We start from the raw sequence: 17,377 nt of genomic DNA on the forward strand, positions 1-17,377 counted from the left end.
AAACAACCTCCAGAAATCAGTCCTGACACCTTCCCAGGATCATGTTTTTCCTTAGATGCAGGATTCAGACTATGCCCATTTTGGCATCCCCCCAAGGTTCTGTTCCTGACAGCTTTTTTTCCAGTGTCTTCCTCTGTCTTTGGCCAATGCCAGGGAACTTCTCAGGGTGCTAGGATTTCTGGTTTCCCCCATGCTCCCTCTCAGCAGGCTCCATATGAGGAAATTTCCATGGTAACTCAAATCAGAATGGCTCTAACATTGCCACCTCCTGGAGTTCCCTGTTCCTCTCCTTCCTTGTCTCAAACTCAAGCTTCAGTAGTGGATTTATCAGCTCTCTCTTAATCCAGGGCTTCCCTTTCAGGATCCATTTCCATGTCAGGAGCTGATCACAGATGCCACAGATATGGGGAGCTTCTTATGGGCCCCCCAAATGTCCAGGGTTTCAGGCCTCCTCATCAGAGGTCGGACCATATCAACATCAAAGAGATGAGGGCTCTGATTTTTGGCTGTGCAAGCTTTTCATTCCCTTTTCACAGACAGTACCACAGTGATGTGGTATATCAAAAAACAGGGGGCACAAGGTCATATCTCTCTTGCAGGCTAGCTCTTCAGCTCTGGAATCTAGCTATCCAGTATCAAGTGACTCTTCAGGGAGTTTATATTCCTTCAGAGCACGATCTTGTGGCAGACTCTTTGAACAGGTCCAGAACACAAGCTTGCAAATGGATGCTTCACAGAGATGTGTTCCTGGACATTGTCCATTGGTGAGGTATTCCTCAGATAAATCTTTTCACCTCTCCCCTGAACAGTCAACTTCCTGTATTCTATTCCAGAGTCAAAAGTCTCTGAGTTGGAAAGTCTATTCCTTTGAAAGAACTGATCTGATGTTGTCAATCTTCATTCATTCATGACATATGGGTTTTGGTTCCATCCTCAGAACTGACTCATCTAATATAACAAGCTTGCACCAGCTAGAAACTCTTGAGCTAAGGTTATCCATAGCGCCCCTCTCCTCATCTCTTCAGATATCGTTTGCTGCATAGAGTTTCAAGACGTGTCAGGCCAACTCTCAAGCTAACTGTTACTTCTTTTCACTACATTTTTGAATTTTTGGCCTCTATTCTTCTGTAACTGCTTTTATTGCTTATATAACCCCTTTTATTGCTTAGTTGTGTGTATATATATATATATATATATATATATATATATATATAGTCTTTTAACTGTGTGAATGCTTTTCTTCTCCTTATTACATTGTTGGTATTTCTTTGTACCATTGTTGGTACAGACCCCTCCCTTTCCTTTACCACTTGGTAATCTCAGCACCATCATTGGTATTTTCTCCTTCCCTTCTTTCTTTACTCTCTGGGTATATCTCTCTTTACCACTGTTGGTATAAAAAAAAAAAAAGAGCCTTTTCCTTACTGTGTGTGTGTGTGTGTGAATGTGTGTCTTGGTCGCATAGCAAAATATCTCACTGTTGTTTATTGTATTTGTTGAAACATGGCTGACATGAAAGGCACCACTGGATTTAAACAGTGTGACAAATGTGGCAGAAAGATGGCAAATTCCGATGGGCATCTCTCCTGTGTATATTATTTTGGAGTACCACACTTGAAGGTTCAACTTCTTTGCGAGCTCTGTAAGGGCTTTAGTGCCCGCACCTTAGCAGAGCATAAAAATAAGTTAATTCTAAAGGGTCTGCTAAAAACCCCTTTCTCAGAGGTTTTATCTGAGGTGGAGGTTCCAACCCCTCCTAGAAAAGAGACAAAGAGGAGTCATTTGGTTCCATCGTCTCCTCAGTCACAGGAACCAAAAACCACTAAAGCCGAGCTTCATACTGAATCTAAGACTAAACATGCCAAACTGACACCAACTACCTCAGCACTGGAGCCTAAAACTTCCACAGTGCTGTCCTTGATTATGGAGCTGATTACAGCAATGGCCACATTACCGACCCCTTCTATGGTACCACAGACCCTCTCGGCACCAACAATAGCTTCTCATTTGAAATTGATCACTCCTCTCCCATCATCACAACCTTCTGGTTATCTGACCATGGTGCCAAAGGTCAAGACATTAGCCAGTACCCGATACTCCCAGTCCATTGACCCCTTTGCTGGACAACAGCTTAGTCCATTTCTTCAATGGCCAGAGTCATTTCCATCAGGGATGTCCACTCGTTCCACCAGGAGTCTTTTGGAGGTTGATGTACTGAGACTTGTGGATTCCTTTTGGAGCTTGATGTAGTGAGACTTGTGGATCAGCTCCTTGCAGTCAAAGGCATCCCAACCCCATCTAAGACCCCCTTCCCACCCAGAGCAGAAGGTTTTTCTCCACAGACTCCAACCTACATTCATCCTTCAACCTCCCAGCAGGTCTTGGAGCCCTCGATACCAACTTCTTTGGTTCCATTAGTGGATCTTACCTTGGTTCTGGAACCTACCCTGTGGACCATGGATTAGTCGGAGCCCTAGTAATGCATCAATATTTTCTATGGCTCCATCTACAGTTCCAGTTGCTTTAACAGCCTCGAGTCCTCTTGCAGCTCCTTCCTTGGAGGGGGCATGTCAGAGTGGGGTGTGACCCCAGTTCCAAAGTTGTCTCTCTCATTTCTGGGCTCCCATCCCTCTTCAGGTGGGCCTGCCTTCCAGGTTATGGAGAGGGCACTCACCTCAGCAGGCTCACAGTTGTCTCCTTCCATGCTGAAATGTTATATATATATATACTTCACTGGGGCAATGGGCATGAGAACAGCAAGACACTGTACCGCAGGGTACCCTCTCTTCAGACCTGCCCACTGATGAGCCACCCCGTAAAGAGATTGTGCAAGAGGAAGCATGTTCATTCACTTGAGGAATCTCTCACTGAAGATACAGATTATAATGAGTGAGGGGGTCTCCACGGTTGTCCCCTGAAGATGTCTCCTTTGGAGACGTACTAGAGACAAAATAGCCCCCCCCAAGAGGATCATCCACACTGGTCCAAACGCTTGGCAGTAGATGCTATGGTGGTGGCGGCGACCACAAAGAAGGAACTCACAGAGGAAATTCCTACTGTCCATCCTCCAAACATAGAGTCTTGGATGTTGGACAGATTAAGGAAGTGGGTTTATGCCTTTGCCATATGTTTAATGAATTATTTAGCACATTTTACCTGTCTTCAAAAAGACCTGATCACAGAACTTTCAGGAACCTTAGCAGGACCAGTGTCTGATGAAGTACGTGACAAAGTTGTCTCCCAGCTTGCCACTCTGGAGTCAATATCTAATGTGTCCATGTGGTTGATTGCGCATACAACCAAAGGGGCGGCCAGAGCAGTGGGTGCAAGTGTTGTCATGAGACGTCATGCCTGGATGCGCTTGTGTGATTTTGCAGACCCCTTCAAGTCTTCCTTCATCAATGCTTCCGTTGGTGCTTCCTGTCTGTTTGGTCCAAAAGTTAAAGACACATTAGCCAGGTGTGAGAAGGACGGCAAGACCCTGTCTGCTGTGAGCATGCATTTTTCCACTCCCTAACAATCCTACACCAGGAATCAGAGAAGTGGAAAGATGTGGTTCAGGAAATCTCAAGGGCCTTTTCGTGACACGTGGCAAGTTTTCCCCCGGGGCAGAGGGGGGAACACCCCCCCCCGTGGCAGATGGGGTCCATGTAACCAGGGCTCTAGAGATTCTTTTTCCAGGCAGTCCTACCAGTGCTCCTGAAGAGCGGCCCGATTGCTTGCTTCTGGAAGCAGTCGGGCAAACTATTCTCTCTGCACCATTTAGCCTGGCATTCAATAAAATCCGATTCCTGGGTATAGATGATAACCAGAGGTTACCACATTCCCTTTGATCTTTACCTCAGGCCACAAAGGTAAATCCCTGACTTTCCACCCCATCAGAGGGATGCAGCAGTGCAAGAAATTCAAAAGCTGCTCAAAAAAAGATTCATCCAAACAGTCCCACCAGACCAAGTAGAATCTGGATTTTACTCAAGGTTCCTTATAGTGCCATAAAAGACAAAGGACTCAGCATCCTAAACAAGTTCATCAAACAGACCAAATTCCAGATGGTCACGGTTCAGTCTATCCTCCCGTTTCTGGAAAAAGATGATTGGATGTGCTCGATAGATGTCCAGGATGCGTATTAACATATAAAAATGGACAAACGCTCCAGAAGATCTCTCCACTTCCATCTGGGAGCCAATCATTGCCAATTTCGAGCACTGCCCTTTGGTCTCTCCACAGACCCAGAGTGTTCACCAAATGTATGGCAGTGGTAACAGCTCACTTGAGACTGCAAAGATTCCGGGTGTTTCCATATTTAGACAATTGGCTCCTTACCGCCCCCACCAAGCATCTACTACTCCTCAGCCTGCACTACACCCTACAGCTATCATGGCTTTTAGGCATCTCAATAAACAAAGAGAAGTCGAAACTAGCACCTAGTCAAAGCCTAGAATTCATAGGAGCAACATTCGACACAAGGTCCTGTCTTGTCGCTCTTCCTCATCACAAACTACAGAGGCTAAGATCTCAGCTCTGAGTGATACTCTCTCAGGAGAAAGTCCCAGCTTGTTTATTCCTTCAACTGCTAGGGTCGATGACAGCAACAATTACCATAGTTTCCTTAGCCAGACTCCATATGAGGCTTCTACAATGGCTCCTAGTGTCACAGTGGTTCCTATTAACACATCCTATGTCCCACCCAATCCACATAACAAACCATTGCAAGCAGGATCTGAATTGGTGAATGAAGTCAGAAAAGGAGTTATGTAGTCATCCCTTCTCACCTCTTCAGCTCAAGACCAGAGTGACCACTGACGCATCCCTGATGGGGTGGGGGGTATTTTCAGGGAAAGACCGTCCAAGGCACTTCTTTCCCCTTAGAGGCCAATTTGCATATCAATGTCTTAGAACTGAGGGTGGTGCTTCTGGCATTGCAAGCATTCCAATCTGCCCTCTCATCGGGGACTATTGCTATCCATTCAGACAATATGTCGGTCTGGTATATCAACAAACAGGGGGAACCAGATCCTACCCGTTATGTTGGGAAGCCATGAGAGTATGGCAATGGGTGATTGCCTCTGGTAGCAACACACGTTCCCAGGAATTCCAATGTGATTGTGGACAAACTGAGCAGATGCATTCTCCTCCCTTATGAGTGGTCTTTGAATCCCAAGGTAGCGATGGAAATTTTTCATCACTGGGTTCAGCCTTGCTGCGGTCTATTTGCCTCTCCCATCAGCCACAAATGCAGCAATTACTTTGCCCTAATACCCCCTCAGGGGGAGTCCCCAAGGGATGCTCTTGCACATGATTGGCCCCTGGGGCTGCTTTCTGCCCCCCCTTTCCTCTGATTCCACCATTTTTAAAGAAAGCACATTGGTTGAGAAGCAAAGTAATCCTCATTGCACCCTATTGGCCCCACCAAGTCTGGTTTCCCTTCCAATGGCATCACCTAGTTCACTGCACGTGGACTCTGGACCCTGGACCCGACTCCAAGATTACTGTCACATCCACAGGGGTTGGTCCATCCAAACCTATCAAGTCTTAAGCTGACAGCTTGGTACCTCCACTTACGGTAATTGCCAGGCAAAATAATCCATTTTTCCCTGTACAAAAAATACTCCTGACTTCCCATAAACCATCCACCAGGAAAATTTATTATAGTAAGTGGAGCCGATTTGTGTTTTGATCATGAGAAAAAGGACTTGACCCCTTTTCAGCCCTGATTAATACAGTGTTAGAGTACTTATCAACCTTACTCCATTCAGGAGCCTCCAGCTTCTAGTAAGTGTCCATTTAGCAGCTATCTCAAATTTCCATAATGGTTCTGAAGATTTCTCTTTAATATCTCACCGTCTCTGCAAAACTTTCTTAAAAGGAGTCATGCATTTAATTCCACCTTTTAAAGATCCCATAGAACCTTGGAATTCGATGCTAGTTCTACAGACTTTGACTAGTCAACCCTTTGAGCCAGCTGCCACTTGCGATATAAAATTTTTGCCTTTGAAGACTATTGCTGGTAGCCATCATTTCAACCCTGAGAATATCAGAATTATAGGACTTGTGTGTAAAGCGCCCTTACATAGTTTTTCACAAAGAGAGAGCATCCCTTTGGACTAATCCCTCCTTTCTACCCAAAGTGGTCTCATATTTCAATATTAAGCAATCCATTGACCTGCCAGTTTTCTTCCCAAATTTTTCTAACAAAGGTGAATAATGTTTGCATCTGTTGGATGTACATAGACAATTGCATTTTTACTTGGACAGGACTAAATCATTCTGGAAATCAGACCAGTTCCTGTCTTTTTCAGGGCCCAAGTTGGGTAAATTAGTTTCTAAAGCCACTTTGGCAAAATGGTTGAGAGACTGCATCTCTTTTGTCTATCAGCAAAATCAAATGTGTTTAAGAACTAAAGTCAAGGTGCATTCAACCAGATCAGTTGCCACTTTGATAGCCTTTCAGTCAAGAGCATCTATGGATGGCATTTTTGCAGCAGCTACTTGGGCTACCGCACATACCTTTATCTCTCATTGCAAATTGGGCGTAGTCTCCAGGGGGAGAACATCCTTTGCTTAATGGTGCTCAGGAATATCCTTCTATAGGGCTACCCAGGACATAAAGTAGCTAGGGACTCTGTCATGAATGAATGAATGAATGAAGATTGATAACTTCAGATAAAGAAATTATGTTCTTACCATAATGTTCCATCTGTGTTGTCGATCTTCATTTATTCATGACATCCTACCCTTCTACCCCTCTCCAAAAGACTCCTAGAGCTTCAGATTTGGTCCTAGTTGCATGACAGGGCATTTGATCAGACAAAGCCAACACTTTGTTTTCTTACAGGCAAAGTCAATCTGAAGAGATGGGCACTATGGGTAAGCTTAGCTCGAGAGTTTCTGGCTGGTGTGAGCTTGTTATATCAGCCGAGTTGTTTCCAAGGATGGAAACAAAACCTATCTGTCATGAATGAATGAAGATCGACAACACAGATGGAACATTATCATAAGAATCTGAAATTGGTTGATATTTATTTGAGATTTTAGGTTTGGGAAAGTTTTACAATACTTATACATTTATAATTTTTATTGACAAAGGTTTACAAACATTTAAGATGACATGATTTTACTTTTCATTTTTACTGAGTGTTTTAATTAATTCGAATGGTTCTCTCATTGTGATTGGTGTTTTTTAATTGGTTCTTAATGTGGGTGTGTATATATATGACAACATTGTGATTACTTTTCATTATCTGATGAAGTTGAAGACGAAAACGTTCTGTTTTACAACGTGCGTTAGTGTGTGGATTCATTAAATTGTTCATGCTTTTACTTGGTTGTGGTGTTTTTTTTCAGTTCACATTATGGTAAGAACATAACTTATTTTTTCTGTATGCTTTTCCCTTTTCTTTGTTGCGAGTTCTGATCAAGATCAAACAGAATCTCCTAAAATCTTGCTGGTGTCTCCTTTTTGGCTTTCTCACTTGGCCAGGGGCAATCATCACAAGTTACCTCACCGGTTGGATCTTGTCACACAAAACAAGGGATCTGTTGTCCATCCTCATCTCTCCATTCTCCAAACACTGTAGGTGGTAGGGTTTTGATCCTTTTTAGGCACCCCTTTTCTGACGATGTGATCTGGGTTCTGCACAAGGCCAGGAAAACCATTACCAGAAAATAGTACATGTCCAAATGGAAAAGATTTTCTGTCCGGTGCCTCTCTTGCCATCTGGATCTGCTGTCTGTGGGGGTTCATATTTTTCTGTCTTATTTTTGTGAACTTGGTGGTGCTGCGGTAGCGTTGTCGCCTCACAGTAAGACGTTGTCCTGTTCGATTCTCAGCTAAAGCGTCTTCTGTGTGGAGACATGCATGAATGGGCGTACCTTCAGGCCTGGCAAGTCGATACATAAAAATCTACTGCCAATCATTAGCGGACCGGAGTTCCACTGTGGGCAACCCTAACCGGGAAAAGCCGAAAGATACAACATCTTTATGACTGCGGTGGTGGTGCTGTGGTAGCGTTGTCACCTCATAGCAAGATGTTGTCCCGTTCGATTCTCAGCTAGAGCGTCTTCTGTGTGGAGGCATATGTGAATGGGGCGTGCCTTCGTTGAAGGTTGTGCATCAGGGCTGGTAACCCAGTACGTAAAACTTCACTACCAATCATTAGCGGACCGGAGTTCCACTGTGGCGAGCCGTAACCGGGAAAAGCCAAAAGACACAAACATTTGTGTGAACTTCTCCATGCTGGGTTGGCATATTCTTCAGTTAAAGCACAGCTGTCAACAGTTTCTGCTTGTCTACCCTTGAATACTCCTCTGGCCCATAGGTTTGAGGTCAATCAATTTCTTAAAGGTGTCCTTCACATCAGGCTTCCCAGAGGCCTATTCCACCTTCTTTAGACCTCAAGTTTGTACTTGAAAAATGGACCCAGGCTCCTTTTGAACCTGCTTCTTCAGCTTTCTTACAACATTGTACCTGGAAGACTGTGATATTTTGACTCTTACTTCTGCCAACAGAGTGTGTGAACTTCAAGGTCTCATGGCTATTCCTCCATTTTTGTTTTTCATACAGACAGGGTGTCTCTTTGTACTAATCCTTCTTTTATGCCCAAGGTGATTAATGAGTTGTCCCTTGATCAATCTATGCATCTTCCTTCCTTTTTTCCTTCTCTGCAGTCTGCCAATGAAAATTTTCTTCACACTTTGGATTTGCATAGCCCGCTCAAATTTAATTTGGATAAAACCACAGTTATTTGCAAATCTGAGCAGCTTTGTGTTTATTTTAAGCGAGCCATCTCCTTCTGAATTGCTAAGGCCATTTCCTTCTGTTATTCTTTTCATGGAAAATGTCTTTCTTCACTAGTAAAGGCCCATTATACTAGGGATGTTGCCTTCTCTGGAACTTTTTTCAAGGGTTTAGATACCATTTCTGTTCTTGAGGCTGATGTCAGGTCCTCTCTTCATACTTTCACTAAATGTTATTTCCAGGGCCAGGGCAAGTTTTGCTAGGGCTATCCTTCATGGGTTTATAGAGGGCTCTTCTGTGCCTTTCTCCTCCCAGGCTTCCTTTTAAGCTCATGTACTCTCCCTTATGTGAAGAACACTGCAACAGTGATATGGAAGGACATAGTACAGTTGTGTAAAATTGTACCATAACAGTAGATATCCTTGTCTTCACTATTGCAGTATTTGGTCCATCCCTCTGTCCTTGGCTTACCCATGCTTCTGCTGCCCTCCTGGCCGAAGGGTCATTCTTCCTTTTTCCTTCTGGATGCACATGTTCTCCTTGTCCCTGGGGGCATTCTCTTCCTCCTGGGGCTTTTACAGTTCTGAGTGTTTGCATCTGTATATCACCTTTATGCCCTACACCTTGCTCAGGGGTCATCTGTAAGAAGTAAAGCATTTGCTATACTGGCCGGAAGTTGGGCTATCCTTGGCAGGCAATCCCTTATGTAAAGAATACTATGACAATAAACAGGAGGACATTACTGTTATGATAATATTTTACACAACTACTTTTTTCTCTTTCTCAGCCCAGGTCTGCACTTCTCCCTTCCACCTTATCTTTTGTCTGTTACAACAATGTTTCAGACTCTGCTTGGGGAGTTGTATTGAATACGTAGGACTGACAAAAGCACATCAGTATTAAGGAGATGTTCGTTATCAATGCTTTGAAAATCTGAAATTATATCTAGTCCCAAGTACCTCTTTAAGGTATCACAGACAACATCACAATGATGTGGTGTATAAACAAACAAGGGGTTACCAGATCGTACCGTCTTTGCAGACTTTAAATGATGGCTTGGGAGGTTGCAGCTCAGCTTAGTTTGACACTTCCTTCCACTTACGTTCTGACAAAGCAAAATATTATAGCAGAAAAGCTTGTCTCCTTTTAAAACAGTTAAATAAATTCTACTCTAGGATTTCTTGCAAATAGGTCTGGAAGACCAATGCTTTCCCTTAGATGGGAATATTCCCATTTGCTTTTCTACCCTTTCAACTGAAGCCAGAATTCCTCTAAAGATCCAGAAAGATTCTCCAAAGATAGTAGTTGTGACCTTTGACATGGCACCAAAAAAAATATTTGAGTAGTCCTGCGATATTTCAAAGTCCAAGAAACATTGGTAGAATTGATGCAAGTTATGTACAAAGGCCCAATGGCTCAAATATAATTAGTGCTTGGTTTCACAGAGGAGTTCCCTGTGGAAGTGGGTGTTTGTGCATCAGGGTTCAGCTCTGAGCCTACTGCTGTTCATACTGGTGATGGACAATAGTAGCAAACAAGTTAGAGGGGTCAGTTCAACAGGTTTGCTGTATGCAGATAATGCCTCATTACAGGCAGATTGTGAGTAAGAACCTCAGCAAAGGATAGGGGAATGGAATGGAAAACTAAGGCACATGGGATGAAACTGAATACAGATAAGACAGTTACAATGGCAATAAATGGGAAAAATCAGAAGCTGAGAATTGAGATAGAATGGAAAACAGTGGAACAGGGTAACAGCTTCAGATATCTGGGAGGGTTCATTGAGGAGAGGAAACCCTGAATGAGAAAGTCAAAGTTAGAATCAGAGGGACTGCAGCCAGTTGGCAGAGTGTAAGGGGTAGTGTATGACAGAAAAATGTCAAAGAAACTGAAAAGTAAGATGTACAAAACAGTTGTGGTGCAGAAACCTGAGTGGTAAAGTCGAGCAGTTGAGGAAGATAGAGGTAATGGAGATGAAGTACCTGAGATGGGTAGGAAGGATGCACACTGCGGGATAGGTGAAGAAATAAGGACAAAAGAGCAGAAGCCAAAGTAGTGCCAATTGCAGAAAAAATCAAAGACAACAGATTACAGTGGTTCAGGCACATGTGCAAAAAAACAGAAGACAATCTAATGAAGATTTGGGGTTGGCAAGTGGAAATGAGATTGTCCAGCAAATAGGTGAATATTGTGTGAGAGAAAACATGCAACAGTAAGGCATAAGTGTCAAAGAAGTGAATGGCATTAAACTGAGAGAGAGATGGCAACAACTGACGCAACATCCCGACTCTGTAAAAAAAATGGGAAAATGGGGCGGGGGGGGGGGGTGATGATTTCTACAAATTGTAGTCTGCCCTGGGAAAATCCCTATAGATAGTCTCATTTGTTGGTGGAGTGGAATGACAATTTGTGATCAGATTTAACCCGGGATTGGTTGCATACATGACAATGTTGGTAAGGAATAGGTCAAGGAAATTCTAGCCTTTAGTGGGTAGTTATACAATTTGCTCTAGAGCACTGGCATTAACAAAGGCTAGGAAATACTGAACATATACATTTTTAGATGTGTAAATGTGTCAATTAATGCTTGGGCAAGTGAAATTCCTTAGCAAGAAAGTATTTGGTTTGATATTTAACCTATCAATGTTAAAATAATTTCCAAGATCTTTTAAAGACATTGGTAGGATCTGTAGCTAGCAATGAGGTAATAACTGGATTTGTTAACATTGATTTGAAGCTCCAGGGTAGGGTTGTAGGCAGTTTGATATTTGGCAATGGTATTTCTGAGAATTAGAAATACAGATATATTCTGACAAATACAAATACATGATGTGTACTAAAACTTAGCATAGAGAAATGCTGTCATTACACTGAAGCCGTGTCTTAGTGAATACACTTGTGTTGCAGGAGGGTCTCAAGTTCAGGCATCTGCCTGTTTAAAATGCTTACTTTGGGTACTGCCATCATGATGATTTCTGAAACTGAGTTTGAGTTTGCTATGTAGGAAGGCCCAGTAGGGGGACCCTACTTTAAAAAAGACACTAGCATTATAGGGACAGCAAAGACTTTATCCAGTATGCAGACACCCTGGCCTGAGAGGTTTAAGTCTTCCCTGGCAAAACATAAAATATTATCTGCCATCTCAGTCTCAAACTCATTCTGGATCCTTCTAGATTGACATTAGCTACTTAGGCAAGTGTTCAAGCCAGTTATCTTGTCTTAGTGTTTATGCATCATTCTTAATGAAGACATGATACTACTCAAGATTAGACTTTCCTGCCTATAACACGTGTGGTTATGTACCATCTTGACTTTCTGCATGTCCCTCTGGATGCAGTGCCTCTGGTCCTTAACTTCAGTATGGGTCACTACAAGGTTGTAGTCATATTTGTCAGGTTTAAGGGCCCTTAGGGCATTAAAAATCCTGGCACCAGACAAACACCTTACAATCACTCTGTTCTTTTTCATTCTAGGCTTAGAGTTGTATTCCTGTTAACTCTTGGGTGAGCTGTGTGGAATTTCTGTATTTGTGAGTGGAAAAGGAGTATATATTGAGGCTGGAATCTTATAAAGGGTGTTCTAGGAAGCTTTGGAAACATTTTCTTTATACCCTTAGCATAAGCTATAGCTTAGTGGTGTGTTGTGATTGATGAACTATTATGGATATAAGGTGCCTGCCAATAGTGAATTGATTGGAGAGATTTGCCACTGTACGTCTTAAATATTTACTTCTCTAGCAAGCTGTGCTATTAACTGGTAGAAGCTGTTAACAGTCCATAAGCATAAGACAATTGCCACACTGCCTTAGGACATCTTATGTGAGCAGGGGTGAGAGCAGACTGTTAAGCCATGTTACAAGGGAGAAAGGCCAGGGTTCATCACACTTTGTGGCAGACACTGAAGATTTATGGATGAAGTATTATGGTTAAATACTAGCTAATCCCGTAGTTCCTTCATGAAAAGATAGAATTTAGATATACCAAGACTGATGAATATTTATTTATTTGCATTTGTTTACCAGGAAACTCCACTGCGCCGACGTGAACCCATTTTCAGTGGAGTGTTAATTCACATTTCCAATACTTCCCCATCTCACACACTGCAGAATTTCAAAGCCTTTTTTCCCCACTGGTTTATGATTTCTAAGTTAGTATATATAGTTGGGGGGGGTTAAAGCCCCCTAACTGGGTGGATTTGAAATGCTGTGTAAGATGGGGAAATGTTGGCCAAGTAGTTAGTTTCCTCATCTCACACATTCACTGAAATGAACATTCGATGAATAGTGTCGCTCGTCTTGTTTTACAACTGAAGATGAACAGGCAGGGTAGTTTGTTTATATGCTTTATTACATAGAAACACATCAGGATGGATAGCAACAGTACAAAATATGAACAAACTGATTAACTGCCAAAATCAATCGGCTGCATAACAGGAGGAAGAAAATCATGGCAAAAATTAGGAGGTGCAGCACCCATCAGGATAAAAGCACTCTCATCAAACTAAACAACTCAGAGGACAAATAAAGTCTACAAAGCAACATTTGAGGTAAGTGTGGCCTCCCATACCAAGGACAACCAAAAAGCATTCTTTAGCTATGTCTGCAACCTCAAAGGCAATACACAGTTGTGTGCAGAGCTCATTCTAAATGGAGCCACCTATACTGAACCAGAAGATATAGAAAACCTCCTGGTTGATAAATTCAGCTCCAACTTTACTCCTCTCTCCACCTCAACCTTCCCTCAGGAAATATCATCAAATATAACCCCCCCTGCTATCACTAGGGATCAGGTCCTTAATGCTCGCTCTAAGACCGAAAACACTGCATCAATGGGCCTAGACAATATCCCAGGATGCCTTATAAATAGCATGAATCATGACCTATTAGGGCTTCTGGAATTACTATTTAACTGTAGCCTCCAAACAGGCTTCATGCCTCATGAATGGAGAAAGGCAACAGTCATCCCTCTGCACAAAAGAGGGCCATCTACAGACCCTGGAAACTATAGACCCATAAGTCTCACTAGTCTTGTATGTAAAGCCATGGAAAGAATTATCATGGAGATGATCAGTAGAGATTTAGTAAACCTCCAGACACTGGACCCAACCCAGTTTGGTTTCATCAAGGGCAGATCATGCCTACTCAACCTGGTGGGCTTTGAGAAGGTCACCAAAGCAATGGATGAGAGCAGAACCTTTCACACTGCCTACCTTGACCTGGCCAAGGTATTTGACAGAATACCCCACTCAGGTATTGACAAACTCAAGAGGTTAGGTCCAACCCCGTATGTCACCCCATGGATAGCCAACTGGCTCACAGACAAGATCCAGAAAGTTAGAATTGGGGAGTCCACCTCTACAAAGAGGGCAGTCATAAGTGGAGTCCCTTAGGGATCAGTCCTTGGACTACTCCTTTTTGGCGTTTACTTCTCAGACATCAAGGCCAATGTCAGTGGTCTCTGACTGACTAAATTTGCAGATGATTGCAAATTAGGAGCTGTCATTGAATCTCACACTGGCACAAATGTTCTACAGGAGGGGACAGGAGGGGCTGACACAGACAAACAACTGGTGTCAGAGCCATGGACTAAAACTAAATGCCAAGAAATACATAATAGTATCTTTGGTAAGTCATCCATTCCTGGTAACTATCATTGATAACACAGCCCTTAGAACTGACCCAGTAGTCGGGGACTTAGGGACACACACAGATAGCAATCTAGCCTTTGATCATCACATGTCTACAGTGGTGAGGAAATCATTCTGTGTTGCACAACTTATAAACAAAGGTATTGCATCTAAGTCCAAGGATCCAAGGAAGTCATTGTTCCACTGTATTTGGCATTCATCAGACATATCATTGAGTACAATGCCCCATTTGGTTTGTACCTAACCAGGCATATCCCACAACTGGAATGTCCACAGATGTTCCTCACTAAAAGAATATAGTGAATAAGTAATATGTCCTATGCAGACCACCTCAAGGCCCTCTCCTTGTATTCTGTCTCCTACAAGCTATTGAGGGGAGATCTATGCCTGGCATACAGGGCATTGTCAGACCTCACTCTGATGGACCTCCTGCATATCCATAAAGCAAACAGTGCCAGAATTACCCATTCTAAAGATTTAAACCTTGCCTGTGATATAAATAGGACCTGCTGGAGAGGTAGGTATGTATCCCAGAGTCTACCCCATCTATGGAACAGGCTCCCCATCCATGTGAAGCAGAGTTCCTCCCTAACGCAATTCAAGTGCAACTTGGACATTTGTATGGGAAACCAAAAATTCATCCCTGTTTTGGCATCTATGTCTCTAATGGACACAGGTAACCTGTAAATGGTTCATCTCACAGGCCCATGCTTACACTTATCATGGGTATCAGAACTTGTCAGATTTGGGATGCATGGCTAGGCTTAAAAAGGTACTTGTGGTTGTTAGCCTAGTAAACACCTATGATCCTATAAACTACACAGACATACATTCTGACATCTCAACAGCTTACTACAAAATGGCAGTCAGGCTTGCATGTGCTCAGTATTTATACACTTGTGCAAGCCCCTAGAAAGCTTATTAAAGGTGTACATGCATATTGATCTACAGATAAGGTTAAATGTTTAGCCATTTGATGAAAGTTTCATTTGATGGTTAAACATAGACCTGAATTTGCTGGGGTCAGTATATTTGTAGTCTTGTAATGCTTGCTGTCCTTAATACCATGTACAGCACCTTGGCAAAACAGACAAGCTGCACAAAGGTCCAAAATTAAACTGAAGAGTTTCCCGCCAAATAGCAACCAGACCAATAAGGGAAATCCTATACACTATGCCCAATCAGAGACCATCAGGAATCAATGTCACTATGGTTGTTCTTCTACCAGGGGCAAAGCAGTAGCACTAATCTCAGTCTGGGTCCTAAGTAGCAATTCTCAGGCTTTTCAGTGATTCATAATCTCTAGGGAAGGTAAGCAATACTGCCCTCTCCTCATTGTCTCACCATAAGCAAAACAGAATTGCTAATTACAAGATGTTTCCTGAAAAGCAGTTCATAGGCTCTCCAATGATAGGTAATATTGTCCCATATGTTACAGATTTTAAAAGTGAATTGGAAGAAATGGGTTACTACTAACACTATGTATTGCAGGTGTGCAGTAAATGAGTGGATAAATATGAAAGAGGGGGTAACTCAAGCTTTAACATTTTAAGGGGAGGGCCTTCCTGGTTTGATCTTTTAGTGTCCAGTAATATGAGTCAATAGGATAAGACTGGAACGAGCCTCCAAAGTCAAATGTACATTAGTGATGGACAACACAATAACCACTAAGTTTAAAAGCACAACAAGGCTAAAATTCAATACAGCAACACAACAACAGTAATCTCAGGGCACTTACAGCTCCTATAATTAGCTTGTTTCCTATTCTACCTGCCTTAAATAAGAAAATTTAAGATGGTATAATCCGGACACTAGAGCACTTGGACTGGTCACCACAGATACCAGTCTGGCAATGACCAATTTCTTGACAGCTTGAACCCTCAACTTCTTTCCCTAATTTGCTGCTTTCTAACTATCCAGATCTCATTGCTGCCTTTTTGGAACAACATCTTGGAGCCAGCTCAAGTTGTGGAGAGGTATATTTTGCTATTTGCTGTCCAGATAAGTCTATTATAGATTGTTGCTATTGTTGTTGTTGTCTTTCTGTGTCATTGATATTTTTGAACGTTTGTATCATAACCTCCTCCTCTCATCATTTTTATTTCCACTTCAAATAAACTGTTACTTTTTTCTCTCTGTTTTCCATTCCATATTGTTCACCATCTGTAGAGACTGGAGTTTTATAATTTTTGCTGCACTGTTGGAGGCTTGTGGGGATGTGTGCTGGTGTTAATGTTGTTGGCTGTCTCACAGAATAGTAGTTAGGCCTTGCCTCTCCCGTGGACCCTGTATCAAATAGTTTGTTGTTGCTGCTGCTATTTTTGGTATCTCTGTTTGTGGATACAGCTAAAATTTGTCAGTTTTCTGGGCTGGGTGTGGAAGTGAAGTCCTCTGGTTTAAAATAAATGATCTAAGTGTGGGCACAAGATCCTTCCCCATGATCCATATTATCTTTGCTGTGTGCATCTTGAACTTGGGCATATTGATTTCATCTGCTGCATATGTAAAACTGTTAGTTCCAAATCTGTGTACTGGACAAGTTAGTGTTAAAGGTTCTGAGCTGATACCTCTAAGGGTAAAGAGACTGACAAAGTACAAGGGAAATTCAACCCCCCCCCCCCAAGAGTGCAATCTGTTTTGGAGAAACTCTCACCAGTCAATGTGCCAAGGTTATTGATCTCTACTCCATCCTGGCTGGCCCATGTATAGCTTCAACTCCACCGCACAAGACATCTCTATGTCAGGATTCTTTCGGCCATGTGGAATGTGCTCAGAGGAGGAGGGCAGCTACTCCTTAGATCATGAGCTCTCCACATTATCTTCAAGACTAGCATCTGGCAAATCCTCCTCCTCCTGAAGATCAGCCCAATTAGACTGGCTTAAGACTATGTCAGCAGGTGACTTTCCAAGTTGGCTGCACACTGGTTAACTGCTTAACTTCAGCTCTCTCAGTGTGCAAAAAGACAAGGGTCAGAAACTCTTTCACTTTGTAAT

The sequence above is a fragment of the Protopterus annectens genome, chromosome 6.part0 (assembly GCF_019279795.1).
Source record: "Protopterus annectens isolate FY-2018-M chromosome 6.part0, PAN1.0, whole genome shotgun sequence".
NCBI lineage: Eukaryota > Metazoa > Chordata > Ceratodontiformes > Protopteridae > Protopterus > Protopterus annectens.